The following is a 20,272-nucleotide window of genomic DNA, read 5'->3' on the forward strand; positions in this document are numbered from 1 at the left end:
GGGGAGGGGGGCTGCGGTTCACGTTGCATCTACCTCCAAACACTTTTAAGTGGTCATTCCTCTGTACACCTTTGCACGACTACACACTTCTAGGAACCATTGAATCAGCTATTTAAAAAAAATTAAATTAACAGAGCTCCCTCCATGGCTTAGTTGGAAAAAGCACTATGGAATGGATCAGAAAGAAAGAAAGGAAGAAAGAAAGAAAGAAAGAAAGAAAGACAGACAGACAGACAGACAGACTGACTGACTGACTGACTTGCATTTATATAGCACTTTTCATGACCACCGGACGTCTCAAAGCGCTTTACAGCCAATTAAGTACTTTTTGAAGTGTAGTCATTGTTGTAATGTGGGAAACGCAGCAGCCAATTTGCGCACAGCAAGCTCCCACAAACAGCAATGTGATAATGACCAGATAATCTGTTTTTAGTGATGTTGGTTGAGGGATAAATATTGGCCTAGGACACCGGGGATAACTCCCCTGCTCTTCTTCGAAGTAGTGCCGTGGGATCTTTTACGTCCACCTGAGAGAGCAGACGGAGCCCATAAAACTGGCCGCGCCCCCAGGGTGAATTAATCGCCATTGGGAGCTTCCGCTAATTGCACTCGTTTGCGGGCCTTCGAGGAGGCTCAAAAGATTAAGTTGTTCAGGCACCTTTTAAAAGCTTTTAACTATATATATTTTTTGAATTTACTAAGAAAAAGATGACTGAACCCCAATATCACGAGCAAATGGTTATGTACAGTTTTTAAAGACATTTTCAGTTATTTAAAATCAGGTTACTCACAGATGTTGGGCTAGACACTGATTAAAATGAACCCATTTTTCAGCTGTCTCAATGAAACTGCACCAAGTTACCGCTCTTAAATATATCAAGGATAATTTTATAAAGCAAACATTTAAAAAAAAAATTATCTTTTAAAACGCTGCCTGATTGTGCTGGTTCAGGGCAGATTATGCGTTGAGCGATATGCAAATGAGTTTGAGCAGAAACTTGAGAGAAAAAAACACTTCTCAAAACTAGCGCACCTCATGGGCGCAATTTGCGCCCAGATCGCCGATTGCGCCCAACGCAGGAACCTTACTCCGTTATATAACACGCGCCCATTCCGCTTGCACTCCCTCCAGAAGAGCCACACATTTTCTATGAAGGTAATAAATTCCCACAGGCTTGGTAGGAAAAACCTCTTCACTCGTGCTTCAGCCAACAAGGCACAGAATTCAGGTTCTTATATCGCCACCGTCCCCAGCCAGCAGACCAACCATATCAACCACACTCAGTGTAGCTGTTTAAAATAGGCAGCCTTTCTCAAACAGTCCCGTCTTCTAAAACATCTTTACAGCTCCTAAAAGGAAAGAAAAAAAAGAAAGACTTGCATTTGTGTAGCGCCTTTCACGATCACCGGACGTCCCAAAGCGCTTCACAGCCAATAAAGTACTTTTGAAGTGTAGACACTGTTGTAATGTAGGAAACGCGGCAGCCAATTGTGCACAGCAAGCTCCCACAAACAGTAATGTGATAATAACCAGATATTGGCCCAGAAATTCAGATCGGTGGCTTCCCGCGGGTGCAAGCCCCCGACCTGCACTTACCTTGCGCGCTGGCCGTTGAGCTGTAGGGCCCCGTGGAATTCCGATCCGGGGCCTGGTCCAGCTGCTGGCGCGCAGTGCTTGCGTGTCCCAGGGGCGCAGTTAGTGCGATGCGTCCCCTGGGATCACGAGGGCCATGGGCAGCCAATCGGCGCAGGGAAAAGCCTATTCATAAGAAGTGACAGGAAGACCTGTCAAAACTTATAAATACTACGGCCCCAAAATAGTAGTAAACCTTCAAATAAATTTAAAAAAATCATCACACTTTTTAAATAAACTATAAATTACATTAAATAACTATTTTAAACAATAATTTAAATTTTTGAAAAAATAATTTTATATTCAAACGGGGCTAAAAATAAACTTACCTTGCTTTAAAGTATTTAAAAATAATAAACCTGTGGAAAAAATGTTTTAATTTTAATTAATTGACCACTTACCTTTTAAAATGCAGGCCTTACGCCTGGTTTTTACATTTCTAAAATCTAAAGACTTACCCTCACGGAAAAACCTGTCAAAAAAACGTAAGTTCAAAGCGCACGCGCAGACTCCCGCGCGCACGCGTTCGACCTCTGAACCTCTTCGTTCAGAGGAACGGAAGTGCCGGTTTCCTGCGCATGTGCAGTGCATGCAAGAAACCGGCACTTCCATCGGGTCCACGCGTGAGTACCCCGTGCGTACTCACCCGTGGAGACCTGAATTTCTGGGCCAATCTATTTTAGTGATGTTGATTGAAGGATAAGTATTGGCCAGGACACCGGGGATAACTTCCTTGCTCTTCTTTGAAATAGTGCCCTGGGATAGTTTACGTCCACCTGAGAGAGCAGACGGGGCCTCGGTTTAACGTCTCATCCGAAAGACGGATCTTTTGACTCAATTTACCAAAACAACTTTATATTCTGCGGCAGACTTAAGAAAACAAAGCTTTTCCGACAAGCACTTCCCAGTAGCAGATGCAATACTTGTCAGCCACGTAACTTCAGTGTAGTAATCCCACCCAGCACATTGCAAACGAAAAGGGGCAGTTCGCAATCTGAGACAGGGTGGACTGTTTTTTTTTTGGGTGAAATAAAATTCTTTTGCGCTGAAGAAATCTTGTGTTGACACCGCCACGCGTTCAGGCAGTTCTGTCCCGGGAGTAGGCCTTGGCTTTGTGCGATAGCGTAAAATGGGCCGTGGAGAGTCGGGAGCCCGTTGTATGTCTCTCTTGATTTTTATTTCCAGTCAAAGGAAATAGAAATTTGGAGAGATGCAGAACCGGGCTGCCGACTAACTATCGTCTGTTTTACATGATCGCGCAAAGTCGAGATCTGTCCCCTTGGTGCAGTGAAATCCGACACCTCTACGGTGTTTGTCTGTGGAACCACTTACACCGCCTGCACTGATCACAAGCAGCCGCCTATATCGGGCAGATAAAGCGAACCATTCACCACTACCACAGGAGTCCATGACAAAGGCACCTTCTAATGAGCTATATCGGCCAGTTCAATAGGTTATTACCACCTCATCACAATACTGTACTTAAGAAAGTCTTGCATTTATATCACACCTTTCATGACCTCAGGACGTCCCAAAGTGCTTTACAGCCAATGAAGTACTTTTGAAGTGTATTCTTTACCCTACAGTTACATAGGATTACATAGCATATACGGCACAGAAACTGGCAGATGCAATATAACGTGGATAAATGCGAGGTTATCCACTTTGGTGTCAAAAACAAGAAGGCAGATTATTATCTGAATGGCAATAGATTGGGAGAAGGGGAAGTGCAACGAGACCTGGGCGTCCTTGTGCACCAGTCGCTGAAGGTAAGCATGCAGGTACAGCAGCCGGTTAAGAAGGCAAATGGTATGTTGGCCTTCGTAGCGAGAGGGTTTGAGTACAGGAACAAGGATGTCTTGCTGCAGTTGTACAGGGCCTTGGTGAGACCACATCTTGAGTATTGTGTGCAGTTTTGGTCGCCTTATCTGAGGAAGGATGTTCTTGCCATGGAAGGAGTGCAGCAAAGATTCACCAGGCTGATACCTGGGATGGCAGGAATGACGTATGAGGAGAGATTGGGTCGATTGGGCTCGTACTCGCTGGAGTTTAGAAGAATGAGAGGGGATCTCATTGAAACTTATAAAATTCTAACAGGCCTGGACAGACCAGATGCAGGAAGTATGTTCCCGATGGTCGGAGAGTACAGAACCAGGGGTCACAGTCTAAGGATAAGGGGTAAGCCATTTAGAACAGAGATGAGGAGGAATTTCTTCACCCAGAGAGTGGTGAACCTGTGGAATTCTCTACCACAGAAGGCAGTAGAGGCCAATTCATTAAATATATTCAAGAAGGAGTTGGATATATTTCTTAAGGCTAAAGGGATCAAGGGATATGGGGAGAAAGCAGGGACAGGGTACTGAATTTGGATGATCAGCCATGATCTCATTGAATGGCGGAGCAGGCTCGAGGGGCCGAATGGCCTACTCCTGCTCCTATCTTCTATGTTTCTATGTTTCTATGGCCATTCGGCCCAACCAGCCCATGCCGGTGTTTATGCTGCACTCGAGCCAGCGGACAGTGCCGCTGCCCAGTTGAAGCTGGTGTAAAGCTGTTACGAAATGACGCTTGGCACTACTATAACAATTCATTGCCATCTTTGTCGTCCTTTTGGTAAAAATCACTTTATTCAGCGTGTTTCAATGTAAGCTGTACAGACTAATAGGGTGAGAGATTCGGAGGAGTTACTGAGCATGTGGGAGCTAAATCAAGGTCAGCGGGTGTTAAGGGGTTAGGAGCAGTACTGTTTAGGGAGTTTTTCAACCAGGTTTAGTTCCCAGAACAGCTGTTCCAAAAACCCAGCTGCAATACTTGTGATGTTACTGGCGGCAGACGCTGCATCTGCTGGAAATGCAAACTCTTTCGATGTGGTTTTCTCAGGTTTTAGTGGAACTAAGAACCAGATACGTGACAGGACCTGGTGCCTCATTGAAAATATAAACCACAGAACGAGTTGGGCCCACACGTCACTCTGCGGTTTATTGGTTAAACCAATCCTGTCTTGTAGTCTATATCTGTTGCACTAAAATGTGCCAAGGTCAGGAACAAAATCTGTCATCTGATAAGCAGATCCTTCTCTCACCTCTCATTTCCAATCTGTCTCTCTTCATCGTATCCTTTCTAGTCTTTTTCTATTTTTATCAATACTATGGTCAATGTTACTCTGAACGTTCCTCTAATTTTCCTAAGCTTCAAATACACTGTGCTATGTGCGTTCCCTCTTCCCCTACATCCTCTTTCAACTGAATTCCAGACTCATTTGCCGGAATTTTGCCGGTCCTCAGAGTGCGGGATTGGAGGCGGGACCGCTGTCAAAATCGCAAAGATTGACAGCGGGTAGGAAACCCACCGTCAACCCGCCTCCAACCAATCTTCCCAAGTGTCGGGTCCCCAATTTGTGCATGGACCCGACACCTAGCGGCGGGAAGAGGATTATAGCCACTTACCTGGCTGTTAATGGGCACTTGATACTTGTTAACAGGCTCTTTTTCAATTTTGCCGTTTCTGCCTCGGCTTCCCCGATGTCCGGACACCACGCCAGGTAAGTGTGGTGTGTTGTGAGTCTGCTGTAATGTTTCTGCATTGTTGACAGCTGCAGAAGTGGTGTGAAGGATCCAATGGTGCACTGGTGAGTTTCAGAGGTAAGAAAATGTTGGGAAAATCATTTTTATTTTATTTACACTTTTCTGTAGGTAACAGGTTTTGAATTGGCTGTCAGTCCCACCTCATTGGGAGAACCTCTCTCACTAGTGACAGATCGCTTCTGTAACCTCACCTGCAGCTACCATCTGTTCTAGCTCATAGAGGGAGTCATTGGAGAGCCTGGGTGCAAGAGCTCACCTTTGTACAGTGATTGTCAGTGTTTGCAGCACCTCAATGCTGTCAAACACTGAGAAATGAAATGAGCTGCCAAGAAAAATTGTGCGTGGTCCCTTTAAGAAAACCTTCAGATGACGTGTCATCAAATTACATCTTCTGACTGGCTTCCTCTTAACTGGCTGGCAAGCCCGCAGGGCGGGCTTAACAAGGCCAATCGACGTAATATCACGTCCGTGGGCTAGATGCAGTTGAGGGCAGAACTGGAACCTGGAAACCAGCTGACCCGCTCCCAAGCTGCGGCCATTTGCAAAATCATGGCCATTGTGTCAGCCACTGGCTCAGTGGGTAGCGCCCTTGCCTCTGAATCCGAAGGTTGTGAGTTCAAGTCCTGCTCCAGAGACTTAAAAAATTTATTTTTATTCGTTTATGGGATCAGGGCGTTGCTGGTAAGGCCAGCATTTATTGCACATCCCTAGTTGCGCTTGAGGTGGTGGTGGTGAGCCGCCTTCTTGAATCGCTGCAGTCCGTGTGGTGAAGGTGCTCCCACAGTGCTGTTAGGGAGGGAGTTCCAGGATTTTGACCCAGCGCCGATGAAGGAACAGGGATATACTTCCAGGTCAGGACGGTGTGTGACTTGGACGGGAACTTGGAGAACATAAGAACATAAGAAATAGGAGCAGGAGTAGGCCAATCGGCCCCTCGAGCCTGCTCCGCCATTCAATAAGATCATGGCTGATCTGATCCTAACCGCCAATCTACTATCACAGAACCATCTCCTGAATCTAACAGAATTAGACACACGAAATAGGAGCAGGATCAGGCTACACGGCCCCTGGGCCCGCTCTGCTACCCACAGGGCCATGTCCGAACCGAACCTAGACTCATGTCCAAATTCCTGCCCGCTCCCCGTAACCCTTAATTCCCTTTACTTCTAGGAAACTGTCTATTTCTGTTTTAAATTTATGTAATGATGTAGCTTCTACAGCTTTTTGGGGCAGCATATTCCATGGACCTACCACCCTCTGAGTGAAGTAGTTCCTCCTCATCTCAGTTTTGAAAGAGCAGCCCCTTATTCTAAGACTATGCCCCCTAGTTCTAGTTTCACCCATCATCGGGAACATCCTCCCCGCATCCACCCGATCCAACCCCTTCACAATCTTATATGTTTCAATAAGATCGCCTCTCATTCTTCTGAACTCCAATGAGTAGACTCCCAATCTACTCAACCTCTCCTCATATGTCCATCCCCTCATCCCCGGGATTAACCGAGTGTGATGAAATATTCCATTCATCACTGCCTGTGACTGTGGTCGGTTTCAGTTTCATTTCCCTTCCCCCAGTTCCGTTTCCTCACCATTGTATTGTATATTGGAATGTGTTGTGTGTAGGGCTCCGCCCATACCTGGCCCCTATGTAAGCAAGCTCAGTCTGGCCTCATATCCAGTACTGCAGCCCTCCGGATGGAAGATACCTCTCTCCACTACGTGTTACCTTCTAAGTTAATAAAAGCCTTGTTTTGTTTCGCTAACATCGAGTCTCGGAATTATTGAGGCACATCACCGAGTGAACCTTCTTTGTACTGACTCGAGAGCAAGTATGTCTTTTCTTAAGTATGGACACCAAAACTGTATGCAGTATTCCAGGTGCAGTCTCACCAATACCTTGTACAACTGAAGCAATACCTCCCTATTTATTTAGGTGGTGGTGTTCCCATGCGCCTGCTGCCCTTGTCCTTCTAGGTAGTAGAGGTCGCGGGTTTGGGAGGTGCTGCCGAAGAAGCCTTGGCGAGTTGCTGCAGTGCATCTTGTAGATGGTGCACACTGCAGCCACGGTATGCCAGTGGTGGAGGGAATGAATGTTTAAGGTGGTGGATGGGGTGCCAATCAAGCGGGCTGCTTTGTCCTGGATGGTGTCGAGCTTCTTGAGTGTTGTTGGAGCTGCACTCATCCAGGCAAGTGGAGAGTATTGCATCACACTCCTGACTTGTGCCTTGTAGATGGTAGATCTGTACATTTATACACACATTATCTATCTGTCTGTATGTCTTTCTAAGCAAAATAGAAACTCTCCTTCCAAAACAGTCCACAGGCATATGATGACCTATATTGATGGCAAATATCACATCTAACTTTATGTTCAAGACATGAGAGATAAACAGGCCGCTTGTAACAAGAATATAAACATTGTTTCATTAAAGATATATTGCCTGTTAGCTATGGTGGAAATTGTATTTTTTAAATCATGAATCCCTAGCTTTGACATCATTTAACAGGGAGGCTCTCGTCAGTATCCAAGCAATCACAGTCATTTTTTTTAAATGCAGAGAAACAAGTCCGTAGACATATTTTATGAAGTGACTACAGTTGTGCCTCACACTTAACCAAGACAGTGCACTGGTTGTTGCTACAGCTGTCACACATTCGGACTTGTCCGCTGTTTGCAGACAGCCCATGGAGTGTTTGGTTGGGCTTGAGAAATGCCTGTGTGCAGAGGCCATATTGTAGAATTAGGTTGTTGCCCTCTGTGGGAATTTGGGAGGGGTCTTTGCCAACGTGCGGCCCCCATCAAGCAGTCCTAGACAGCCCATACAGTCACCCAGATGCTGCCTTCCCCCGCCTCCCAAAAAAGGTACAAATGGGTCAACTGAGAATGGGTTCACAAGATAAGATATGCATCAATTTTAATCTGCGTCCATTGGAAGTAAAGTCAATCCAAATATAAAACTTAGGAGTGGAACCTTGTTAATCAGAAACAAGGGTCAATCGCGTCTGGGATAATGATGCAATGCAGGCGACAACCTTTGACCTCCGTGCTGTTTGGAACTGAGCAGATTTGAGTGTTAAAGGCCCGAGGCCAACTTTCTTTTTATTGTACCGTTGGTGACGTGAGTAATTTCTTTTTTTTACCCTCTTTCAATTAGGAAAGCTGCAGCCCATATGTGTTTTGAACTGGAGCATTCCCTTTGAACTTTTGCCAGAGTACAAGCTGACAATCTGAAGGGGATCTCATTTACTTGAACCCAGATTAGATTCTTTCTCCCTCTCTCCCTCTCCCTCTGTTGCAACCTGACGATGGGTTGTTAGAAAATGGCATTAGTTTGTGAAAAAGCACTTTATTACCTGCCAAAGAATCACATGCGTAGCTGTGTGCTGCTCTACTTTTTACATTATTCTTTCTCCTTCTTCAATCCTTCATTTGTTAAAGTCATATTTTCTGCCTTTAGAATGTAGATGTTGTTTCCAACGGAATGAGACATGCATTTCTATTGCGCCTTTCACGACCTCAGGACGTCCCAAAGCGCTTTACAGCCAATGAAGTACAATTTTTTGAAGTGTAGTCACTGTTGTAATGTAGGAAAGGCGGCAGCCAATTTGCGCACAGCAAGCTTCCACAAACAGCAATGTGATAATGACCAGTTAATCTGTTTTAGTGTTGTTGATTGAGGGTTAAATATTGGCCCCAGGACACCGGGGAGAACTCCCCTGCTCTACCTCGAAATAGTGCCATGGGGTCTTTTACGTCCACCTGAGAGAGCAGACGGGGCCTCGGTTTAACGTCTCATCCGAAAGACGCTGATAATCCCACCATGTAAATACTCAGAGTTGATCTGTCGGCATTCCATTTACTCCCTCCATCATCCTTAAGTGCAACAACAACTTGCATTTATACAGCGCCTTTAATGTAGTGAAACAACCCAAGGCGCTTCACAGGAGTGTTATCAATCAAAATTTGACACCGAGCCACATTATGAGATATTAGGGCAGGTGACCAAAAGCTTGGTCAAAGAGGTAGGTTTTAAGGAGCGTCTTAAAGGAGGAAAGAGAGGTAAAGAAAATGGAGAGCTTTAGGAAGGGAATTCCAGAGCTCTGGGTGCAGGTAGCCTCCTTAGGAATCTCCTTGCAAATTCTCATCCTCAGCAACAATTTGCATTATTATAGTAGAGGAGGACTGGGCCCAGGAAGGCATGTGTGAAACTGTTGGACATAAACTTGCCACTGTAACACCGGGCATTGGTTGTCTCAACTGGTTGCCATATACTTTCTTTTAACCCATTGACTACTGGTTGATTCTGAAACACAAAATGTGCAATCTCTGTCCCATAGTCCCATCAACACGTGAAATCCTTTGAGCCTCTCTGATATAATATCAGTGATAGGAATCAGGTTAGGGATAATCTCCAAATCTCAACAGGTTCAAAGGTGGACTGATCCAAGCTTGTCCAATTTAACTTTGTAGCACACACCAGGCAGGAACGGTGTTTGGGGCAAGATTCAATCCTAACACTTCATGTTGGTCTCTTGTTGGATGTATACTTTGTCACATTGTAAAACACTGTCTGACATAAGAAAACTACTAGACACTTGGTCTAAGCATTAAACAAAGCTTTAATCAACTGTTTTACAACATGGAGGTCTAGTTGTGTCCTTCACTAGTTCCTGTTAAAGAATGTCCTGAGCAAGCTGGGCCCGTGCCCGAGTATTTATACTCTCCCTGGACAGCGCCCTGGACAGCAGGTCGCCCAGTATTATTTCATAAGTCATTTCCACATAAATGACAAGATTCATGTCACTGTCTACGTCAGCTTTTGTTTGAGCACAGCAATAACATCTCATTGAGCACGAACACCACCACAAATGACCAACACTTATAAAGTGGCCTGTCCATCAATGGTTGCAGACCGCAATGTAGCTGCCACATGTTCCAATGATATCTGCAAAAAACAACATGTTTCCATGATGTTGCCGCATATGAGACCAGTGGACCGTAACCCGGCCATCTGCTGCAGATCATGGGAGAGGGTCCTCGGTGCCTGCATGTAGATGTGATCTTCATCGAACATCCTTCTTTTTGAAGCAAGATCCATGAGCCTGCTGACTCCTCAACCATGATCAGCTATCTCCACAGTCTCCTCTGAAGAATGACCGAGTCTTTTTCCACTCCTCACTCTTCCCACTCCCTCACGCTCTGTAAATCACCGTGTGCTAATTTCCCATCTCCACTATCTCGATCCCCCAGGTGAAAGGCTCTGAGCCAATGAGTGGGAAAGAGGGGGTGGGTGACTCATGGAGTGAAATAAATCCATCGTAACTGACACGAATCAGTCATTCATGAAAGAAAGACCTATGAAATAATACTGAGTGGCCTACGGGTGGCGCTGTCCAGGGGGAGTATAAATACTCGGGCACGGGCCCAGCTTGCACAGGACATTCTTAACAGGAACTAGTGAAGGACACAACTAGACCTCCATGTTGTAAAACAGTTGATTAAAGCTTTGTTTAACGCTTAGACCAAGTGCCTAGTAGTTTTCGTATGTCAATTTAATCAACAGAAACTATGTTGCCTGACGCGTTGCATTCCATCAGGTCTCTCCTTTCTACATCCACCAATGTTACTCCTCACGAACGATTCTTCGGGTTCCAGTGTCGCTCCACTCATGGGATGTCCCTACCATTATGGTTGGCAGCTCCTGGCCCCGTGCTGCTCCGAAGATTCGTCCGATCCTCCAAGAGTGATCCCTCATTGACGAAGTGGAACTAATGGATGTCAATCCTACATACCCGTATGTGCGGTACCCTGATGGCCGGGAGTCTACAGTTTCACTTCGGGATCTGGCTCCCTGCCCAACTGGTCCCACGGACCCAATCGATAGAGGGATCTGTATTAACGACGCCGATACTCTGCGCTCCTCCGAGGATGACGCCCTACCCAGGACATCAAGGGATCTGCCAGCTACTCCATCGGATCAACCCGGGGAACAGAGCGCTCCATGTGGGATGACCACCCAAAGCCAGGACGTCGGTCAATCACCGACTAGTGAGCAGGATGAAGACAGCTCTGCGCCTGTGGTAACCCGTACCTGGAGTCACGATCTCCTCAGTCACTCTCAGGTCGATCAAGGCGACACGGGCTCTGCCAGCCCGCTGGTACGAACCAAGCGACCCAGGGACCCAGACACGGTCTGAGGAGATGTGCCTTCCAACCACAAATGGAGATCCAAACGACTGCGGCTATTCGTAGTCTGATTAATCCGATAAAAGGGAGTCGCCGGACTACCAATCCTTCAGGTGGGAAGAATTACATGAATCAGTCATTCATGAAAGAAAGACTTATGAAATAATACTGAGCGGCCTACGGGTGGCGCTGTCCAGGGAGAGTATAAATACTCGGGCACGGGCCCAGCTTGCGCAGGACATTCTTAACAGGAACTAGTGAAGGACACAACTAGACCTCCATGTTGTAAAACAGTTGATTAAAGCTTTGTTTAACGCTTAGACCAAGCGCCTAGTAGTTTTCTTACGTCAGTAGCCATCAGTAATGGGACCAGGTTCTCCATGGTCACCATCGTCTAAATCCTCCTCCTCATCCTGGCTGTGACTAACCTGCGGTAAAAGGCAAAATGAGCGTGGAATGAGCGCGCAGCACCTAGAGAGCGATGAGCTGGAAACAACAATGCTACAGACTTTCCCTGGCAGCTGGGTTCAAAGTGCTTCAGCAGGTGAAAGCACCGCTTTGCACCATTCACCTGCCACCGGCATTGGCCTACAGACCACTTTATTGCAGAGAGCCAAACCAGAGTGCTGCCCTAGCACTCCATTGCCTGCTCCTCATACTGAGTCAGTTGTCTGATGTCAGGCATCAGTCCTTCACCCTCTGCTGGACTGCCTCTCCCTTCTTTGTCTAGCAACTAGATTGACAGCCTCTTCCAAGTCAGGAACCTCATTATGCTGGGTTCCACGCTCCTCGGCCTCCATAGAAACCAAACTTTCCTCCTTTAGGGATTCCATTTCCATTCTTTTCTGAATAGCAAAGTTGTGCAAGGCACAACACGCAACCACAATGAGAGAGATGTTCTTGGGAGAATACTTCAGTGCCCCATCTTATCTATCAAGGCACCAAAACCTTCTCCTGAGAACTTCAATAGTTCTCTCAATGACCACTCTAACTGATGAATGTGCTTCATTCTACCAACGTTCAGCTGGTTAAGATGGCACCCAAGGTAGTGTCGTGAGCCATGGAAGCAAGAGAAACGCCTGGTTCCCCCATACTCCATCCTGGTTAGTCTTCCGCGAGTAGAACTGGGAGGCTGGAATGTTTCATGGCAAAAATGTTGTGACAACACCCTGGAAATTTGGCATTGGCAAGAAGAATTCATTGCCGCTGGTCTCAAACAGTTTGAAAATCCAGGGGGCACAGAAAACCCAATGGGTTCAAAGTAGGAGCCAACGGTCCAATCAGAGTCCCATCTATTACCCCCTCAATTCAAAGCAAATTAAAATCAGGAGAGATGATAACAGGCGGCTGTTCTGATGTCTCCCATTTTACACTATCACCCAAATGTGAAAATTACCCCAAACATGCAGTACCAGGGGCTCAATATTTGGCTGGGCCCCCAGGCATGGGTCCCAAAGGCTCCTGCATTAATCCATCCCTGCAGTCAGACCACCCCGCCCTACAAGAGGGTCCTCCACGTATGTACTTATAGGCAGCATTTCCACCTTAAAGGAGCATAATATAGGATTTTTTCCAACTCAATGAAGCGGTCGAGCATGAACCTGACCACCGATTCAGAATCATTGAGCACACGATAATAGTTAACACATAAATATATCAAAAGGAAAAGACTGGTGAAAACCAAAGTTGGTCCATTGCAGTCAGATACGGGGGAATATATAATGGGAAATAAGGAAATGGCAGATCAACTAAATGCATACTTTGGGTCAGTCTTTACGAAGGAAGACACAAAAAACCTCCCTGGGATATCGGGAAAAATAGGGACATTGGCAAAGGAGGAACTGACGCAAATCAATATCTCTAAGGATATGGTGTTAAGGAAGCTAAAGGGATTGAAGGTGGACAAATCCCCAGGGCCTGATAACATGCATCCTAGGGTACTGAAGGAGGTGGCCCTAGAGATAGCGGATGCACTAAGGATGATTTTTCAGAATTCATTAGACTCGGGAACAGTGCCGATGGATTGGAGGGTAGCTAACGTTACCCCACTATTCAAAAAGGGGGGTAGGGAAAAAGCAGGTAATTACAGACCTGTAAGCCTTACATCAGTTGTGGGCAAAATGCTGGAGTCCATCATTAAGGATGAAATAGCGGAGCACTTAGCAAATGGGGACAGGATAGGACAGAGTCAACATGGATTTACAAAGGGTAAATCGTGCTTGACTAATCTATTGGAATTTTTTGAGGGAGTAACTGGTAGAATAGATGGGGGAGAGCCAGTAGATGTGGTGTACCTGGACTTCCAAAAGGCCTTCGATAAGGTCCCACATAAAAGATTAGCATGGAAAATTGAGGCTCATGGGATAAAGGGGAAAGTTTTGGCGTGGATAGGGAACTGGCTGTCAGATAGAAAACAGAGAGTTGGAATAAACGGCTCATTTTCTGAATGGCAGGCAGTAACAAGTGGGGTACCACAGGGATCTGTCCTGGGCCCCCAGCTGTTCACAATTTACATTAATGACCTGGATCAGGGAGTCGGATGCAGCATTTCCAAATTTGCAGACGACACTAAACTAGGAGGTGGGGTGGGCTCAGAGGAAGAGACCAGGAAGCTCCAGAGCGATTTGGACAGACTGGGCGATTGGGCGGATAAATGGCAGATGCACTATAATGTGGACAAGTGCGAAGTTATCCACCTTGGGTGCAGGAACGGGAGGGCAAATTATTATTTAAATGGCAATAGATTGGGAGAGGGGGAAGTACAGAGAGACCTGGGTGTTCTTGTACACCAGTCACTGAAGGCGAGCATGCAGGTGCAACAGGCGGTCAAGAAGGCAAACGGTATGCTGGCCTTCATAGCAAAAGGGTTAGAATACAGGAACAGGGATACCTTGCTGCAGCTGTACAGGGCACTGGTGAGACCACACCTCGAGTACTGTGTACAGTTTTGGTCGCCTCATCTGAGGAAGGATGTTCTTGCCATGGAGGGGGTGCAGCGGCGATTCACCAGGCTGATACCAGGAATGGCGGGAATGACCTATGAGGAGAGACTATGTAGTTTAGGGATGTACACACTGGAGTTTAGAAGATTGAGAGGGGACCTCATAGAAGTGTATAAAATTCTGACAGGTCTAGACAGACTGGATGCAGAAGGAATGTTTCCCTTGGCGGGTGAGAACAGAACTAGAGGACATAATTTAAGGATAAGGGCTAAACCATTTAGGACAGAGATGAGGGGGAATTTCTTCACTCAGAGAGTGGTGAACCTGTGGAACTCATTGCCACAGAGGGCAGTGTACGCCAGCTCATTAAATATATTTAAGAGGGAATTAGATATATTTCTACGGGCAAAAGGGGTTAAGGGTTACGGAGAGAAGGCGGGGACGGGATACTGAATTAAAGGATCAGCCATGATCTCATTAAATGGCGGAGCAGGCACGAAGGGCCGAATGGCCTACTCCTGCTCCTATCTTCTATGTATCTATGTAACAGAAGGTAACATGTGATGAGATCACCACACTGGTATTTAGCTTCTTAAAATGATTTGTTCTTGCGATATCGGCAGTGCTGGCAAGGCCACATTTATTACCCATTCCTGCAATGATATCATACCATTATTTAATTGTAGAATGTGCGAATGTCTTAGGTAACTAGTGATGATTTGAAAAAAAGAAACAACTTGCATTTATATAGCGCCTTTCATGCCCTCAGGACGCCCCAAAGCTCTTTTGGAGTGTAGTCACTGTTGTAACGTAGGAAACGCGGCATCCAATTTGCGCACAGCAAGCTCCCACAAACAGCACTGTGATAATGATCAGATAGTCTCGTTTAGTGATGTTGGTTGAAGGATAAATATTGGCCAGGACACCGGGTAAACTCCTCTGCTCTTCTTTGAAATAGTGCCATAGGATCTTATACATCCACCTGAGAGGGCAGACGGGGCCTCGGTTTAATATCTCATCTGAAAGACGGCACCTCTGACAGTGCAGCACTCCCTCAGCACTGCACTGGGAATGTCAGCCTGGATTTTTGTGCTCAAGTCTCTGGAGTGGGGCTTGAACCCACAACCTTCGGACTCAGAGGCGAGGGTGCTACCCACTGAGCCACGGCTGACACCCATTAGCTAGCGGCAGAATATGCGATGATATCACATCATTAGTTAACACGAGATGACATCACATCATCGGCCAATATGCAATGATATTGCATCATTAGTTAACATGTACGGATATCATACCATTAGTTAGTTGCAGCACGTGCCATGATATCACACTGCTAGTTAGCTTCAGCATGTGCAGAATACACAGGAATGACCACAAGATAGTAATCTAACAGACGGTTTATATATAGAATAATATATATTCTGAGAGGCTGTGGTGTAATCGAAGGGTTCAGGTAGTCTATACCTCGCATACTGGATAATGGGTTACAGGCTGGATTCTAAACAGGGAGTGTGACAAAAATAAAACTTTTTCTGTTGTTTACACTGTATCGAGGTATTGACTTCATTTCTGTCATGGTACAGGCTGAGCGTCCCAAATTCACAGTTCCGGAATCTGGAATGTCCCAGAATCCAGACTCCAGGAAGATTGGTGGCAGGGGTCCAGAATCGGTAAAATGTTCCGGAGTCCGGACACCCTGAGGGAGGCTTACCAAAAACCGGAAATAGCGCAACCTGGGCCCAGGCATTTCCGGAATCGGCGCGTGTTTCTGATGTCCAAAGTCCGGAAATATCACAACCTGGGCTCGGGCGTTTCCGGACTTCGGACATCAGAAACACGTTCCAAAGTCCGGATAAACCTGAAAACCGGCTCGGCCTCGGTCCCGAGGTTGCCGGATTCGGGACACTCAACCTGTACATATATATATACACATGTATAGCTAAATGCCCCAAAAATTGCACAATTAAGACAAGACTAGTCACGAGATAGATACTGCGATTAAATTTCCATACAGGTCTCGTGATCACCTGCTGTAAATTCGGTAGAAGATCCACGGAAACCTCGGCGAAATGGTGTACACAGCTTTGTGCCATTTCTCCGGGTTGCAGGCGAATCTTCACTCGAAGCCACAGTGGATGATCGGGTGAAGCCCCGTGGACATTCAACCCCGTTATGTTCGGCTGGGTGTTCGAGCTATTCAAATGCCAGCAGCATCCTGCGGGTTTTATTGGCATATATCTGTTTTCAAATCGGCAGCTGCTTTTTGAGTTTAAGGGACGCGTATTTAAATTTGCTTTGTCCTGGTTGCTTCCTGAAAAAATATCTCTTGGCCTTTTGTTGTAAACTTGACTCATCCGATACCAACATATGAAACTGACGGCCATGAAAAGGCCAACTGGTCCATCAAGCCTGCCCCACACCACTATGGCCAGACCATCACGGGCAAACCCTTCCTCCCTCCCCCTCCCACCCTGCCCCCTCCCTCGCCACCCTCACCTCCTACTTAACCCTGCAACTATGCAATCTCCTGGGACGAAGAGGCCAGCGAGAATCCATGCATGGTTAGAAAAAGAACTGTCACATAAGGTTAATATTTACATTGCAATTTAGTCCAGCAGGCGCATCTATTTGTTACTTTTTTACCAACTCCAAGAGGAATAGTTAACCTTATAACGACTGTAATATCTACAGTGTGTCATTGGTACTGTTCAATTATCCATTTACTGTTTAGTAAATCTATTTTGTTATTTAGTCACGGTCTAGTGAAATGTTTATTCCACCAGTTTCCAAAGCCAAGGAGGAGGTCTTGTGATATAAGCGGTGAGCGTAAAATACATTAGCAAGGGTTTTCTGTTTGATCCCGGGGCACAGTACATGTTACCGAGATACTGGACAGGTAAAGGGAAATATCAGACTACACAGTGTGACCGTTCAAGCGGTCCTATATCCCTCCAGCCGTACAACTCTCTGAGAACTCTGGCCTCTTGTGCATTCCCCATCTCCTCCACCCCGTCATTGATGGCCTTGCTTTCGGACGCCTAGGCCCTAAGCTCTGGAATTCCCTCCTTAAACCTCTCCACCTCTCCAACTCTCTCTCCTCCTTTAAGACTCTCCTTAAATTCTACCTCTTTGACCAAACCGTCAGTCACCTATCCTAACGTCTCCTTCTTTGGCTCAGTGTCAATTTTTGTCTGATTATGCTCCTGTGAAGCGCCTCTGGATGTTTTACTACAATAAAGACACTACATAAATGCAAGTTGTTGTTGTTCTTTTTCTGTCACGTGCTAGTAAGGGGTCAATTTCTAGATGCAGGTCCAGATGATCTAAGAATGTACTTGCAAGTCCCTGAGGTGGTTAGGTGAATGAGCGTATCACTTTGTAACAACAGGAAACTCTCTGGTATCCGGCACCGACGAGACCGGGATGGCGCCGGTTGATTAAAAATTCCGGATGATGGAGAGTGTTATCTACCGAGGCTATTTTTAACAAACAAAGAGTCAGGCTCCTGTTATTGAGGTGTTCGGACTTCCGACAGCGCCAAGAAGCCGAGTAGTGGCAGTTTGGAGAACTACCCCCACTGATTAACTCGGCCACCGCGGGAGACTCGGACTCGGACTTGGCAACATTTCTGGCTATTGGGGTGTTTTCGGAGTATGAATTTTGCCGGTTAATAGAGAATTCTGGATTTTAGGTGCCGTTTAAACGAGAGTTTCCTGTACATGAGCACCAGAGTCTCGGCGACTGAAGGTCAGTCACCTGTGGGGTGACCTACCCAGCCGGGTTGTACATCGATAGCTGGATGAGCTAGGGGTCGGATGGCACAGAATTCGACCCCCTGAGGGCTGATGCCAGGAGATCTCAGGTGCTCTAACTGTAACAAAGGGTTGGAATAGAATGGATACCTGGGAGTGAGTTCCAGATTGGAATCTAACTGAGGGATTCAGATAATGTAAATATAGACTAACGGCTACCTGGGAATGAAATTTAGACTGTAACTTAATCAAGCGGCTTGAGATGATGTCATAAAGAGCAGAGTTCGAGTGCTTTATAGCTGCTATATGAGCCCTGAGATTAGATTACAGCCGTGCGATTGCTATGTGAGTTACTGGTATCTTTTAATATTTATGATGCATTCTGTTTTAATTTGATATGCGGTTCCATTCTGTTTTTTTTTTGCTCTGTTTGAGGCAGCAATGGCAGACACGGCTGGTGCTGACTGCGCTTGCACTCCATGCCCTTGGTGGGCGATGAGCTTTAACCATTGTGACCTCCCTGCCGCAGGTTTAATAACCCACAACTGACTCCTTGGGAAACTCTACGTCCAGCACACATTGGCCCAGATATTCCAATCGCAGGACTCCCTCCTGCGGGCGGAGGGCTGCAATCTGGAAAAATCTGCGCCCTTACCTGAGGGCTCCCGGGACGCGCACACTTCCGATGCTGGGCTTCTCCAAACTCCAAGTGCACAAGGCACACGTATCCCGGAGGCACAGGTAGTTCGCAGCGTCCCTGGGATCATGTGGGCCATGGGGAGCCAATCACAGAAGGGAATCTCCCTTCATACACTTGACAGGAAGACCTGTCAAATATATGAATGGAGATCACCCCCAAAACATAGTAAAACTTTAAATAAATTTTTAAAATATCACATTTTTAAAATGACTTGAAATTACAATAAATTAACTATTTTAAACAAAAATTTAAATTTTTGAAAAAAATAATTAAAGTTTTTTATGGGGCTAAAAATAAACTTATCTTTTTTTAAAGTATCTTTAAATGATAAATCAGTGGAATTTTTTTTTTTTAACTTTTTTCAACTCTTATCCTGGTAAAAGCAGGCCTTACACCCCTGCTTTTACCAGGCGCAAGAATTGTAAGTGTTTTCTGCGGGCGGAGGGTCTCCAAAAAGCGGAACTATCTGCCCGCAGAGGCCCTTCTCCCGGGCAGCCGGAGGATCTGTCCAGAGCATTCTTGACAGATCGGAAATGCCGGTTTTCCAGCGCATGCGCAGTGCATGCCTGAAACCGGCATTTCCGATGTCCCTACAGGTGGGTACACAGCGCGTACCCACCCGCAGGGATCGGAATATCCGGCCCACTGTTTGTTTATTTCTTTCTTCCCCCCCCCACCCCCCGCCCTCACTCGTCTGCTGGGAGCACCGTTACTGGAGGGTAGTTCCATGGACGCCAGTTGCACTCTGGTGGCCTTGTACAAGTCCACCGTGGAAGGTCCAATTCTGTCTTCACCTGTAGAATCATAGAAAGAGACAACACATTCGGCCCATCATGCCTGTGCTGGCTCTTTGATAGAGCGATCCAATTCGTCCCACACTCCTGCTCTTTCCCCAGAGCCCTGCCATTGCTTCCCCTTCAATTATTTATCCAATTCGCTTTTGAGTGTTATTATGTGAATCTGCTTCCACCAGTACATTCCAGATCGTAACAACTCGCCATGCAAAAAAAAAATTGTCCTCTTCTTCCCCTCTGGCTTTTTTGCCAATGATCTTAAATCTGTGACCTGCCAGTGGAAACAGTTTCTCCCTATCCAGTATATCACAACCCTTCATAATTCTGAACACCTCTATTAAATATCCCCTTAACCTTCTCTGCACCACAGTGGATTCCCCAAGCTCAGTGGGTAGTGCTCTTGCCCCTGAGTCAGAAGGTTGTGGGTTCAAAGTCCCACTCCAGAGACTTGAGCACAAAAATCTAGGCTGACACTCCAGTGCAGTGCTGAGGGAGTGCTGCACTGTCGGAGGTGCCGTCTTTCAGATGAGATGTTAAACCGAGGCTCCATCTGCTCTCTCAGGTGACGTAAAAGATCCCATGGCACTATTTCGAAGAAGAGCAGGGGAGTTCTCCCCGGTGTCCTGGTCAATATTTATCCCTCAATCAACATAACAAAAACAGAATATCTGGTCATTATC

The sequence above is a fragment of the Somniosus microcephalus genome, chromosome 6 (assembly GCF_052327205.1).
Source record: "Somniosus microcephalus isolate GS21.2 chromosome 6, FLI_Smic_1.0, whole genome shotgun sequence".
Taxonomy (NCBI): Eukaryota; Metazoa; Chordata; class Chondrichthyes; order Squaliformes; family Somniosidae; genus Somniosus; species Somniosus microcephalus.